Source organism: Schistocerca cancellata, chromosome 9 (assembly GCF_023864275.1).
Source record: "Schistocerca cancellata isolate TAMUIC-IGC-003103 chromosome 9, iqSchCanc2.1, whole genome shotgun sequence".
Lineage (NCBI taxonomy): Eukaryota > Metazoa > Arthropoda > Insecta > Orthoptera > Acrididae > Schistocerca > Schistocerca cancellata.
This window is the reverse complement of record NC_064634.1, coordinates 382386839-382402008: the sequence shown is the minus strand read 5'-3', so window position 1 is coordinate 382402008 and position 15170 is coordinate 382386839. Positions and strand designations below refer to the sequence as shown.

At 47.1% G+C, this 15170-nt stretch overlaps 1 protein-coding gene and 1 pseudogene across 1 annotated transcript in view; both read right to left on the bottom strand.

Annotated features, from left to right (window-relative positions):
- The window catches only part of LOC126100462 (mucin-17), a 375348-nt gene that overhangs the window by 151119 nt on the left and 209059 nt on the right, over positions 1-15170 (bottom strand). The gene's annotated exons all lie outside the window — the stretch shown is intronic.
- LOC126102211 (5S ribosomal RNA) lies at positions 8583-8700 on the bottom strand (annotated as a pseudogene).

The window sequence follows — 15170 nt, the reverse complement described above, 5'->3', positions numbered from 1 at the left end:
TAACAGCTCGATTAAACCATAATTTGTTCAGCACCTTAAATTTATACAGGGTAAAACAAAATTCGCGCATTTGGACACCACAATGCAATTTCTTGCATACTATATACTAAAAAGTAATGCGGTTGTTCCAATGTGATACATGTACCTTTGTGAACTTATCATTTCAGAGAACGCATGCTGTTACAGCGTGATTACCTGTAAAAACACAACAAACTCGTATCTAAGGGAGAAATGTGTTCGTAACCAGGGTGACCATCTTGAGAAATAATTATGTACACATGAAGAATAAAGATGAAGAATAACGTTTGTTTTATTTAAAAATGTTAAGAATCATCGCATACAAAATTTGAAGGCATTAATTTTCAGTACACCCTCGTAATAGTAAAAAAAAAAAATGTAACAAAATTTCGCCCCGTGTGCATTATCAGTAATAAATGGACGTGAAAGAACGCCAGTTTGGCAGCACTGTGATCACACGTACGACAAACATCTTCATTCGATAGCAAATATCTGTGCTACAGTAGTCGAGTAAGGGACTTCGATTCCTGACCCAAGTGTATTACTTTTATTTTCTAATTCATTGTGCCCAGTAAAGCTGTAGAATATATTGTTTCTTAAGCGACGCATATCTTGCAACTATGATGTTTTTTAACTTTAAACATAATAATTGTTGGTCAGACATTTTAGAAATATCCATGAAGAATAATGATCTGTGCATACTGCCTGCAAAGCACACTATGTGATCAAAAGTATCCGCACACCTGGCTGAAAATGTCTTACAATTTCGTGGTGCCCTTCATCGGTAATGGGTTTGGGTTTGGTTGTTTGGGGAAGGAGACCAGACAGCGAGGTCATCGGTCTCATCGGATTAGGGAAGGATGGGGAAGGAAGTCGGCCGTGCCCGTTCAGAGGAACCATCCCGGCATTTGCCTGGAGTGATTTAGTGAAATCACGGAAAACCTAAATCAGGATGGCCGGACGCGGGATTGAACCGTCGTCCTCCCGAATGCGAGTCCAGTGTCTAACCACTGCACCACCTCGCTCGGTTCATCGGTAATGCTGGAATTCAAATTCTGTTGGCCATTGTGTTGGGCCACACTTAAACTTGATGACAGCTTCCACTCTCGCAGCCGGCCGTGGTGGCCAAGCGGTTCTAGGCGCTACAGTCTGGAACCGCGCGACCGCTACGGTCGCAGGTTCGAATCCTGCCTCGGGCATGGATGTGTGTGATGTCCTTAGGTTAGTTAGGTTTAAGTTCTAGGGGACTAATGACCTCAGATGTTAAGTCCCATAGTGCTCAGAGCCATTTTTGAACCACTCTGGCAACCATACGTTCAGTCAAGTGTTGTAAGGTTTCTTGGGGAATGGCAGTCCATTCTTCACTGAGTGCTGCACTTAGAAGAGGTATCGATGTCGTCAGTGAGGCCTGGCACGAAGTCGGCGTTCCAAAACATCCCAAAGATGTTCTAACACGACCACACCATAACACCACCGCCTCCGAATTTTACTGTTGGCGCTAGACATGCTGGCAGATGACGTTCACCGGGCATTCGCCATACCCACACCCTGCCATCGGATCGCCACATTGTGTATCGTAATTCGTCAATCTACAGAACGTTTTGCCACTGTTCAGTCTTCCAATGTTTACGCTCCTTACATCAAGCGAGGCGTTGTTTGGCATTTACTGGCGTGCTGTGGTAGCTTATGAGCAGCCGCTCGACGCTGAAATCCAAGTTTTCTCACCTCCCGCCTAACTGTCATAGTACTTTCAGTGGATCCTAATGCAGTTTGGGATTCCTGTAGATGTACGACCCTCTTCAACTGTCGGCGGCGTCTGTCAGTCAACAGACGAAGTCGGCCTGTACGCTTTTGTGCTGCACGTGTCCCTTCACGTTTCCACTTCACTATCATATCGCAAACAGTGGACCTAGGGATGTTTAGGAGTGTGGAAATCTCGCATACAGACGTATGACAGAAGTGACACCCATTCGCATGACCACGTGCGAAGTCCGTGAGTTCCGCGGAGCGCCCGGGTCTGCTCTTTCACGATGTCTAATGACTACTGAGGTCTCTATATGGAGTAACTGGCAGCAGACGGCAGCACAATGCAGCTAATATGAAAAAAGTATGTTTTTGGGGTGTCCGGATACTTTTGATCACGTAGTGTATGTTGAAAATAGAGTTGGTAGTAAACGAGCAATAAAGTAAAGCGTTAGGTCTGCTGCTGGAGTTTTTTGCATGACCAGAGAAGATATAGTACGTGATAAATTTTTTCCTTTTCATTATTTTGTGGTGGCCGTCAGCGAAAGGAAGTTTCGAAAAGGTTTGAAACTATGTGTAAAGTTTGCCGGAATCAGATAAGTGCTGTCATTCGCAGGTACTGCATGAATATCGTCAGGGTAATTTGAGCGTCGTTATTTATACTGCCTCAACACACACACGCACGCACGCACGCGCGCGCACACACACACACACACACACACACACACACACACAGTGTGTTAAACAGTTAACTTAAGATTAGACGTCTTAATGGGTAAATTATGAGAGCGTTTTAAATTTTTAAATTCGGTGAGTAATTATGTGGAATACTGAAAATGAAATTTTTAATGCGCCGGCAATGCGTAAGAAAGGCAACCTGTAGCTCAGACTGGGAGATCGTTTTATCCGTTTAATGATACTGGTAAGTGTTGTTCTTATGGCGGTCAAAAAACGACTTAATTAGACTACGCTCATCCATTCTGTGACAGAAGTCTGTAGCTTTGAAAATTTAATCCTACCCAGGCAGCCGCCAAGTCTGTCGTTCATATACTCCAAACGCAATGTCTGTCTGAGACTTTAGCCCCTGGACAGGTGTCTGCTGGCGTACATCGTCGGCAGAGAGCGCCTTCTCGGCGACGGTAAGCAATTACAGCAGACGAGGTGAGAGATGGCGGGTGTCAGGCTCGGCGTTTTTGCCAGAACCGATACGCCAGCCCGGCAGCAGCGGCTGGCCACGCCACACCAGGCCATTAACTCCTGCCGTGTTAGCGGCTGGCGCGCCCGGCTGTTTGCGTCCGCGATTAGACACGCGCCGCTATGCTCGCCGAGGAAGAAAAACCATTTTTCCCACAGACTGCGCTCCCTGCGGCGTGCCTCTCAAATAAATTCACTTCGTAATTTCAGAGTCGTTTAGTGCTTCTTTGGGTGCTGCATGCTTTGTATACCTTCTTATTGCCACCTCTAGGAGGGGTCCTGCAAGGGGGAGTGCAGCGCAGACGACTGAGAAGAGCGTGCTTCATACCTACCGTTGCTGAAGTGCCTGTGCTGTGCGAATGTTCTGCACCAAACAAAGATCAGCAACAATAATCTATATTACGAGGCCGTGAAAAACGCATCCCGTTTCAGTTGGAGGGACGCCTACCAAGTTTCCCTGCCATATCATAATTACAGCCCACACTGGAACACCGCGAGTACCTGTACTTCAGTTGTTTGTTGTTGTGGTCTTCAGTCCTGAGACTGGTTTGATGCAGCTCTCCATGGTACTCTAGCCTGTGCAAGCCTCTTCATCTCCCAGTACTTACTGCAACCTAAATCCTTCTGAATCTGCTTAGTGTATTCATCTTTTGGTCTCCCTCTACGATTTTTACCCTCCACGCTGCCCTCCAGTGCTAAATTGGTGATCCGTTGATGCCTCAGAACATGTCCTACCAACAGATCCCTTCTTCTAGTCAAGTTGTGCCACAAACTCCTCTTCTCCCCAATTCGATTCAATAACTCATTAATTATGTGATCTGCCCATCTAATCTTCAGCATTCTTCTGTAGCACCACATTTCGAAAGCTTCTATTCTCTTCTTGTCTAAACTATTTTTCGTCCATGTTTCACTTCCATACATCGCTGCACTCCATGCAAATACTTCCAGAAACGATTTCCTGACACTTAAATCTATATTCGATGTTAACAATTTCCTCTTCTTCAGAAACGCTTTCCTTGCCATTGCCAGTCTACATTTTATATCCTCTCTACTTCGACCATCATCAGTTATTTTGCTCCCCAAATAGCAAAACTCCTTTACTACTTTAAGTGTCTCATTTCCTAATCTAATTCCCTCAGCATCACCCGACTTAATTCGACTACATTCCATTATCCTCGTTTTGCTTTTGTTGATGTTCATCTTATACCCTCCTTTCAAGACACTGTCCATTCCGTTCAACTGCTCTTACAGGTCCTTTACTGTCTCTGACAGAATTACAATGTCATCAGTAAACCTCAAAGTTTTTATCTCTTCTCCATGGATTTTAATACCTACTCCGAGTTTTTCTTCTGTTTCCTTTACTGTTTGCTCAATATACAGATTGAATAACATCGGGGAGAGGCTACAACCCTGTCTCACTCCCGTCCCAACCACTGCTTCCCTTTCATGTCCCTCGACTCTTATAACTGCCATCTGGTTTCTGTACAAATTGTAAATAGCCTTTCGCTCCCTGTATTTTACTCCTGCCACCTTCAGAATTTGAAAGAGAGTATTCCAGTCAACATTGTCAAAAGCTTTCTCTAAGTCTACAACCACCATATAGCTCAAAAGCAAAGGCTGGAACAATTTCTTTGAAAAGAACACGGTCGATCTCCCCCTCCAGTTCAAGCTGTAGCTTCGTCTCCGCCGTTGAGGTGTGTGCTTGTGTTCCGGCAGCCTTGCACACGACGAGCGGCACGCACAGGCGGATGACCTTGAAACTGGATTCGCTGTACAGCAGAAAGGCGGAGACCGGGCTGGCGTGAGACGAGTTTTACGGTTCTGCGGCAGGCAGTTTGTTATATACTGGTTCCCGCGGCGCGGGGAGAAAGCCGACACATGTCTGGAGCTGGCCGGCCACGATGTCGTGAACGCGGCTCACTTCCGGGGGAGAGGCAGAGGCAACTCGCGGGCACAATGCCACCCAGTGATACAAGAGCCTCGAGACCGACTTCCTGCCGCACCCACGCTACTGTCAGTAGAGGGCACGGCTGATGTCATTCCTCTTTCCGTCATCTCAGCGGAATGCCTGACTACGTTTTTCCTCTACTGCATGCTAATAAAAGATTTTATTGTGTTAGTCAGTTGCAACAGACAGGCTAAGATCAGTAAGGGTACTTGTTGCCAAATTGTTCAAATGTGAGTGAAACCTTATGGGACTTAACTGCTAAGGTCATCAGTCCCTAAGCTTACACACTACTTAATCTAAATTATCCTAAGGACAAACACACACACACCCATGCCCGAGGGAGGACACGAACCTCCGCCGGTACCAGCCGCACAGTCCATGACTGCAGCGCCCAAGACCGCTCGGCTAATCTTGCGGGGTACTTGTTGGTTGGTTGGTTGTTTGTTTTGGGGAAGGAGACCAGACAGCGTGATCATCGGTCTCATCGGATTAGGGAAGGATTGGGAAGGAAGTCGGCCGTGCCCTTTCAGAGGAACCATCCCGGCATTTGCCTGGAGTGATTTAGGGAAATCACGGAAAACCTAAATCAGGATGGCCGGACCCGGGATTGAACCGTCGTCCTCCCGAATGCGAGTCCAGTGTCTAACCACTGCGCCACCTCGCTCGGTGGCTACTTGTTGCCTGCAGTATACTTTGCTGTACAGAATCTGCCCGTGCCATCTGGCACCATACTGTATGAACAATTACGGTTAATAGCGAGGTGTGTGATGTGAGAACGGGAGTGTCAGCCCGAAACCGGTAACAACTGTAGCAGAATTTTATATCAATGCAATAGAGACGGACGAAATAAAAAAAAAATAACCATTTCCCTCAATAAAAATTATATTCTTTTCCTGTTCCGATACACCTCTCCCTTTGCAAGTACCCTAAACAAAATCTCTCTTGCTGAAAGTGCACATAACAACGATGTCGTCCTTCTTTAGTTATCTCCGTAATGGAAGAAAAGTAATGGTTCAAATGGCTCTATACACTATCGGACTTAACATCTGAGGTCATTAGTCCCCTAGACTTAGAACTACTTAAACCTAACTAACCTAAGGACATCACACACATCTATGCCCGATGCAGGATTCGAACCTGCGACCGTAGCAGCCGCGTGGCTCCGGACTGAAGCGCCTAGAACCGCTCGACCGCAGCGGCCAGCCAGAAAAGTGAGATAGACTTCTTTGTTCTTTGGAAGATACGGCAAACAGCTGTACGCAGAAAACTACCTAGTTGCTTAGTTGTCAGGAGCAACTGAGTTAAGACCAGCGTCCAGAGAGGGCGCTCCTCCCAAGTAGTATTTTGTTTTCTGCCATATATCACTCAGATAGTTTCCAAGAGGACATCCATCAACCATACGCGGATAATAGAAATCGCATGGCTGCAGTCAAAACAGTATTTGTGCACTATTCCTTAGCATCAGCAATACCTCAAGACAGCACCATGACCTTGTCTACAATCGCCGCCAAAGAAAGTGATCACAGCTATCTTTCAATAGATCCAGGAATAGACCAGAGTTAAAGACAGACAGTGCACATAATACTGAACTACTGACATGCAACTTCTTCATGCTAAAATTAAGTCATTTATAGTTTCTATTAATAAAATATTGTAAATTGTTCAAATCTGCCTTGCTGTGTATTTTTGCTGTAGTGTTGCCTAATCCTATGTGACCCTATGGCGAGGCTGTATTTTTGCTGTAGTGTTGCCTAATCCTATGTGACCCTATGGCGAGGCTGTATACTTCCTGCTTGCAAGCAACCTCATAACAGTAACTACTTTTGTAGTATGTTGTTCTTTCCCTTTCACCTATTTATGTTCCACAACAAAAGCAGGTGACCATCACAACATAGACATAATGAATATACAGTGTACAATGGATACAGCAAACTCCGTCAGCTCATGCCTTGAAAGCCCAATGTTACCGACCGGCAGCCGTGTCATCCTCAGGCCTTAGGCGTCACCGGAGTCCCGTATGGGTGGTCAGCACACCGCTCTTCCGTGCCGGTGGAGCTCCTTCTCAGCCAGGTAGCTCCTCAAGGGCTGAGTGCAGCCCGCTTGCCAACAGCCCGGACGGTGACCTATCTAAGTGCTAGCCAAGCCTGAAAGCACTTAACTTCGGAGATCTGACGGGAAGCAGTGTTCTCACTGCGGCAAGGTCGTTGGTGTGTAATGCATATAAGTGCAGATATTTCTATTCCTGACCGAGGACGGTGGAGGGAACAACAATATTTAGGTCATTTGCTCACTAATAAGTATTGCTATTACAAGTCGTGCTTTTTTATGTTGGTTACTACCTACAAGTATGTGTGGCAAGAGCAAGACATTAATGGTTATTTTCCCCTAAACAACAGGTCGGGTGTTGAAGTGTCGACGCATGGAGGCAAAACTTTTAGTCTTAACCGACAGGCGTAGTCTATATAGTGGTGCAGTTATGACCAAGCAGAAAACGTCAGGTCGTTAAGTTTGTGATGTGTTTATGGGAAGACTGTTCGACAAAAATGAGAGACAATAACCACACTGATGTGTGTACGTATTGATATACCACAAATAGAAATATCTGCCATTGTATCCGTTATATTTGCAAATAGAAAAACGACCACTGACAAAAAAAAGAGCAGTATGCAAAGAAAACCATCACCGCACTGAGGCTTCTGACGTTAAACGACCAACATCTATTATAAACACTGTGATTCTAATTTTCTTATTGAAAAGGAAGACAGTGCTTCGAGTTACTTGCTCAACCGTGCATAGAAGTTTCCAAGTGCTCCTTTGCGTTTGATGGAAATACCTCAGGCATAGCTTGTTTCGGCGTTGCCAGCTAATGGATACAAACATGTGAATTTTCCTATTAGTAGATAAGATTTTCAGTAATGGGCACGATCGGAAATACTGCTTCCGATATATCTAAACTACTTACAGTTACATTATACTGTAGGCCTCAAGTGCGGATTACCTTCAATGGAAGTGCTTAACAGAGATAATTAGAAAGTGAACCTGAAAATCAGTTATGGTAAGAGCTTTGAATTACTCTTACTTTGGTCGCTACCTATATCAATACTCTCAATCAAAAACCGATAAGAAATAAACATCGCAGGGACTTGATTGCTGCATTTGTACCGACTTTCTAGCAGATCGATCCAGAATGTATTCGCTGTGTTGATATACATCTACATAATTACTCTGCAGTTCACACTTAGAGTGCTTAGAAGAGGGTGGAGGGTGCCTACAATTACTTTAAGACCATTTTTCTACCTTACACACTCAAAAGGCACGTGGGAAAAATGAACCCCTAAAGTTCCGTCGCGAGCGCTGATTTATCTTATTTTATTACGATACTAATTTTTCCCTACGTAAGTGGCAGTCAACAGGATATTGTATTATTCAATTACTGGAGTAAATTACGTGAACTGATCTTACCGTGACAAAAAACGCCTTTGTTTTAGTGATTGCCACAAGTGGCGCATCAGGACCTCCGACCGCCGTGTCATCCTCAGCTGAGGATGCGTATAGGAGGGACGTGTGGTCAGCACACCGCTCTCCCGGTCGTTATGATGGTTTCCTTTGACCGGAGCCGCTACTATTCGGTCGAGTAGCTCCTCAATTGGCATCTCGAGGCTGAGTGCACCCCGAAAAATGGCAACAGTGCATGGCGGCCCGGATGGTCACCCATCCAAGTGCTGGCCACGCCCGACAGCGCTTAACTTCGGTGATCTGACGGGAGCCGGTGTATCCACTGCGGCAAGGCCGTTGCCTTCGGAAATCGTTAGTGAAATCAATATTTCGAGATCCGCAGTGTTAAGAGTGTACCGAGGACTTCAGGCATTACCTCTCACCATGGACAACGCAGTGGACGAGGAACTTCACTTAACGACCGAGAACAGTGCCATTGGCGTTTTGTTGTCAGTGCTGACAGACAAGCAAGACTGCGTGAAATAACAGCAGAAATCAATGTGGGGCGCACGACGGACGTATCTGTTAGGACATTGCGGCGAAAACTGGTGTTAATGGGCTATGGTAGCAGACGACCAAAGCGTGTGTCTTTGGTAACAGCACGACATCGCCTGCAGTGCCTCTCCTGGGCTCGTGATCTAGACAACCGGATAACTGTGACCTGGTCAGATGAATCCCGACTTCAGTCGGTAAGAGCTATTGAGTTCGAGTTCGAGTGTGGCACAGACCCCGCGAAGCCATGGAGCCAAGTTGTCAAAAAGGCACTGTGCAAGCTGACGGTGGCTCCATAGTGGTGTGGCTGATTGGAATGGACTGGTCCAACTGAACAGATGATTGACTGGAAATGGTTCGGTTACCATTGCAGGTTTTCATGGACTTCATGTTCCCAGACAACGATGAAATTTTTATGGTTGACAATGCGCTATTGCACTGGGTCATAATTGCTCTCAATTTGTTTGAAGAACATTGCGTTCAGTTCGAGCGAATGCTCTGACACCCAGATCGTCCGACGGGAGTCCTATCGAACATTTATCGGACTTAATGGAGAGGTCAGTTCGTGTTCAAAATCCTGCACCGGCAACACGCCTCAAAATTTCTGCAGAGGACCTCCAACCACCTCCAGGTCTGCACTACGTCAGGCAAAGGGTGACCCGACACGATATTAGGAGGTAGCCCATAATTTTTGTTATGTCCGTGTATTTTGGGGTAGATGTAGAATATGGATCGTTCAGGTTGTTGACCTATCCACTGCGACAAAGCGTCCCTCGGTCTGCGTGAGCCCTGTATTCAATTGGACAGCCCAGCTAACGGAACGCGCCAGGGTCTCCGTGGGTGCCAGCGCGGCTGGGTAACGACTTGATCCCATTAGAGCGCGGGGGCGGGCGTCGGTCGCGGCGAATTAAGAGCCGCTGATAGAGGGGACCCTGCCTGTATTAGGGGGCGCCGGGTCGCACCAGGCGGGCTGCTCCGCTTTCTCCAGACAATAGCCGCCCGCCACCGATATGGCGCTGTTCGAGATTGCCGGCGACTCGGTAGCCCAGAGCAATCGCCCTGGCCCGCTTTCTTTCTGCCACGCCGTGTGGCCAATGGTGCATTACCTTATGTCGGGGAATACGTACACAGCTACCAGCCGCAGACTACAGCAGGATGCCCAACCTTTTAGCTTGCCTGGACCACATTGGAAGAAGAAGAGTATTTTTGGACCACACGAAATGTACTTTACACCAAGACTAGAAAAAAATGAGAGGGGGTCAATAGGAGGTATATAGTCAACACACAAATCGTAGAGTTAATGTGATATTTGACCTACAATTTGGCAAAATAATGTATCAAGATCAGGTTCTACCGAGGAGGTTTCAATGCTCAGGTTGTTCTCAAGGTGTTCATCTGAGATTTTGATTCTATTTGTACTTTTTGTGCGCTACACTCCTGAAAATAGCTATTTAATACGTACGTGCTTCCAAACAAAGACGACATATACATTCCTGGAAATTGAAATAAGAACACCGTGAATTCATTGTCCCAGGAAGGAGAAACTTTATTGACACATTCCTGGGGTCAGATACATCACATGATCACACTGACAGAACCACAGGCACATAGACACAGGCAACAGAGCATGCACAATGTCGGCACTAGTACAGTGTATATCCACCTTTCGCAGCAATGCAGGCTGCTATTCTCCCATGGAGACGATCGTAGAGATGCTGGATGTAGTCCTGTGGAACGGCTTGCCATGCCATTTCCACCTGGCGCCTCAGTTGGACCAGCGTTCGTGCTGGACGTGCAGACCGCGTGAGACGACGCTTCATCCAGTCCCAAACATGCTCAATGGGGGACAGATCCGGAGATCTTGCTGGCCAGGGTAGTTGACTTACACCTTCTAGAGCACGTTGGGTGGCACGGGATACATGCGGACGTGCATTGTCCTGTTGGAACAGCAAGTTCCCTTGCCGGTCTAGGAATGGTAGAACGATGGGTTCGATGACGGTTTGGATGTACCGAGCACTATTCAGTGTCCCCTCGTCGATCACCAGTGGTGTACGGCCAGTGTAGGAGATCGCTCCCCACACCATGATGCCGGGTGTTGGCCCTGTGTGCCTCGGTCGTATGCAGTCCTGATTGTGGCGCTCACCTGCACGGCGCCAAACACGCATACGACCATCATTGGCACCAAGGCAGAAGCGACTCTCATCGCTGAAGACGACACGTCTCCATTCGTCCCTCCATTCACGCCTGTCGCGACACCACTGGAGGCGGGCTGCACGATGTTGGGGCGTGAGCGGAAGACGGCCTAACGGTGTGCGGGACCGTAGCCCAGCTTCATGGAGACGGTTGCGAATGGTCCTCGCCGATACCCCAGGAGCAACAGTGTCCCTAATTTGCTGGGAAGTGGCGGTGCGGTCCCCTACGGCACTGCGTAGGATCCTACGGTCTTGGTGTGCATCCGTGCGTCGCTGCGGTCCGGTCCCAGGTCGACGGGCACGTGCACCTTCCGCCGACCACTGGCGACAACATCGATATCGATGTACTGTGGAGACCTCACGCCCCACGTGTTGAGCAATTCGGCGGTACGTCCACCCGGCCTCCCGCATGCCCACTATACGCCATCGCTCAAAGTCCGTCAACTGCACATACGGTTCACGTTCACGCTGTCGCGGCATGCTACCAGTGTTAAAGACTGCGATGGAGCTCCGTATGCCACGGCAAACTGGCTGACACTGACGGCAGCGGTGCACAAATGTTGCGCAGCTAGCGCCATTCGACGGCCAACACCGCGGTTCCTGGTGTGTCCGCTGTGCCGTGCGTGTGATCATTGCTTGTACAGCCCTCTCGCAGTGTCCGGAGCAAGTATGGTGGTTGTGACACACCGGTGTCAATGTGTTCTTTTTTCCATTTCCAGGACTGTATAATGCATCACAGTGCAGCGATAGCTACGTGCCGGCCGAGGTGGCCGAGCTGTTCTAGGCGCTACAGTCTGAATTCGCGCGACCTCTACGGTCGCAGGTTCGAATCCTGCCTCGGGCATGGATGTGTGTGATGTCTTTAGGTTATTTAAGTAGTTCTAAGCTCTAGGGGATAGATGACCTCAGAAGTTAAGTCCCATAGTGCTCAGAGCCATTTGAACCATTTGATAGCTACGTGTCTCTGGGCAGTATGATTTGTAACAGTTCAGCAAAGATACATACATAATTCTTTTAGTTGGCTGTCAGACTCCAACTTTACTAATTCCACCTGAAACTCTTTTAGCGACGTGGTCTGTCACCTGCAGTCACAGAATCGAACACGCTGGTAATTGAGCCGTGCGTGGCTCATGTTCGTGCCATCTCTTATGTAACATCTTGTTTTACCGTACGGCCGTCTTGTCATTTTAAATTTCAGTTACTGGTGTCAGTGAATTACTGTCTTGCCTGCCCGTGAGTTGCAACAGCAGCGCGTATCGATATTTGCCCTGCCGTATTATCTTTACTGGACGGCTATTACTTCCCCGTCGTGGTGTGTCGCAGAGAGAGATCGCACCTGGGAGTCGTTGAGTTGGAACGCGGCAGAAGTGCAGTCGGGGCGTAGCAGCTGTCGGGGACGGAGCGCTAGGGAGACGCGGGCAGCCAGTACTCGCCGAACGCTCACGACGCAGGATGAACTCTACGACGGACGGCAGCGGGATCTAATGTTGGTCGGTCGTTCAGTTGGTCGCCTCTTTCGGCGACGTGTGTTTTGGTCTTATGACCGTTTCTGGGCCTCGTCACTGGGTCATCTTGCTCGACGCGGCTCAGTTCCTTCTTGTGCGGAGACGTCGTGGCCAATGGGCAAAAGTTACCTCTGCATGGTTATATCCGAGCCATTGTGCCCGGATCGACGTGTCTTCCAGTTCCCGACGGACAGCGGACACACATGGTTCGAGTGCCAACGACTTTGGTTGGTTGTTGGTCGGTCGTCTGGTCAGACGACGTGTGTTTCGTCACCGACCGTCCTTCGGGTTTGTGTGTGTGTCCGCCGGTGATTTGTTCTACGTAGTTGATCATGAGTGATTCGTTTTACGAGTGTTCGAGTTTCTTGTGGCGGTGTTTCGTGGAACACTGGGTACCCTGTGTCAGTTCGACTGAACAATGATTACATGCTGTAATGCTGTCTGCGTACTGCAGTAGCCAGTTGGTCGGCTGCGAAAGAGCAGCGAATGAGTGTTTTCTTATCGTGTTGATGCTGTCCGCCACGGCGTGTAGTTCCACAGCCGTTGCGATGTTCATGTATGTCAGCAGTTATTGTGCCTTGGCTTATTATCGGACCAATATTTGAAGACGAGTGTTACTCGTCTCTTCGCCTCGCTGGCATTTTGGTTGTAGTGCCGTTGGTCTGGTGATCGAAACCAGGTAACTGGTTGGTTCGCCGGCTGTCTATCGGTAGGGTTGCCTTCCGATTAAGAGATTGTTGGTCAGGCAGCTTGTCTCGCCTAAATGGGCGTTAGTGTTCCATTTCCGGGCCGACCCTTGGAAACTTCTAAGCGCCGTTCCGTGTCTGTTACATAGTAACTTCCCTGTTTGAATTTTGGTTGTTTGGGTGTTGTGTGGCCTTCAGCCGAGTTTTAATATCTCGTAAATTAATGTTCCTGTCTGCCCTTCAGGCACAAGATTGTTGTTCTTTATTTTAAATGAAATGTTTTAAGGACTTAAGCCGTTAAATTATTTTGTTGATGTGTGGCCTTCAGTCGAGTTTAATATCTCTTAAATTGATGTTCTTAAGATTGTTATTCTTGTATAGCGGGCCTTCAGTCGAATTTTGCATCCAATGTTTTAAGACAAGGCATTCTGCCTTTTAAATTGAAATTCTTCTTTCTAGGCCTAAGCCGTTAAATTATTGATTAATAGCTGGTTTCAGCCACGTTGCATTAAAATTAAATTGCTAAAGTCTTCTGCCTGTTCAGATTGAACATTAATTTTTTTTTGCGTGGGGGGGGGGGGGGGGCTTAAAAGGTGAAACCTCCAGAAGAACCTTGTATTTTAATTTCTTGCTTAGGCCTTGCGCCTTGCATTTTGAAAGTGGCCTTCAGCCGATCTAAGGTTAATCAAAGGAGATAGATTAAAACTTTGTGTGTTTTGCATCCTTGTGTAATATTGTGTGTGGACAAATAAAGTTTGTATGTTGAGTGCAACTGACAGCAACTCATTTTGGCCCCTTTCCACAACCTAATCCGCTCTGTCCTGCTAGCCCAGGCATTTCAGTAATAATACAGTGCCATCTTTTGTTAGTTCTCATCGGTTGACAGAGACGATGGCGTGCGACATCTGCCGATAACTGCCGACCAAAGTCAGAGGTGAAATTGCTACGGCCGGACACTACAGCACAATGAAGTTATAAAGAACTTTCTCTGCCGTGGGTGGGGCTTGAGGGGAATGAGCCAGGTGACCGCTGTAGGGCGACAACGGACGAGGCAAGCAGCTTCCGCCATCACTTGCAGTAATAACACATTTTGATCATCTGCTGTGGTAGAAACTGCACACGAAAGAAGAAAAAGATTTCATGAGAGCCCATAATGGAGACATTCATGTCCAAATGTCGTTCTTATTTGTAGCAATGGATGTGATATCAAATTAAATCTGTTGTAACACAATTACCGTACTGTTAGATAGCGAACATCGGCAATAACTGCAGTCCACATGAAGATTTCTAACTTATACCGACGTTTAGTAAACATAACTACGTTGAAAACGATTCTCTATCACAGCTGTACAGAAATAAAACAGAATTTCCTTGTATTTCCATAAATTAATGTCATTATATGTCCTTAAATCTGTTGTAACACAATTACCGTACTGTTAGATAGCGAACATCGGCAATAACTGCAGTCCACATGAAGATTTCTGACTTATACCGACGTTTAGTAAACATAACTACGTTGAAAACGATTCTCTATCACAGCTGTACAGAAATAAAACAGAATTTCCTTGTATTTCCATAAATTAATTTCATTATACGTCCTTAAATCTCTAGCTTCGCAGTTGCAACTGTTGCAGCCGTAAGATAACAGATCAGCGAGTCCGGCGGATTGGCCCATTCTAAGAATGAGACTCTGGGAGCTCAAGTACAGCACGGACGGCAGTGTTAAGAACTGGGTGGACCAGTGAGAGAATAGCGTCGTGTGGCGGATATATTACCGATAGTGTGATAGGTGCTCACTAGGGCCGCATTGATACTTGACAGTGATCGAGGGTTTCATACCGCAGCTGTAGAGAAACAACACCAGAGACTAAGATTGAAATCTTTGAATAATACTAGT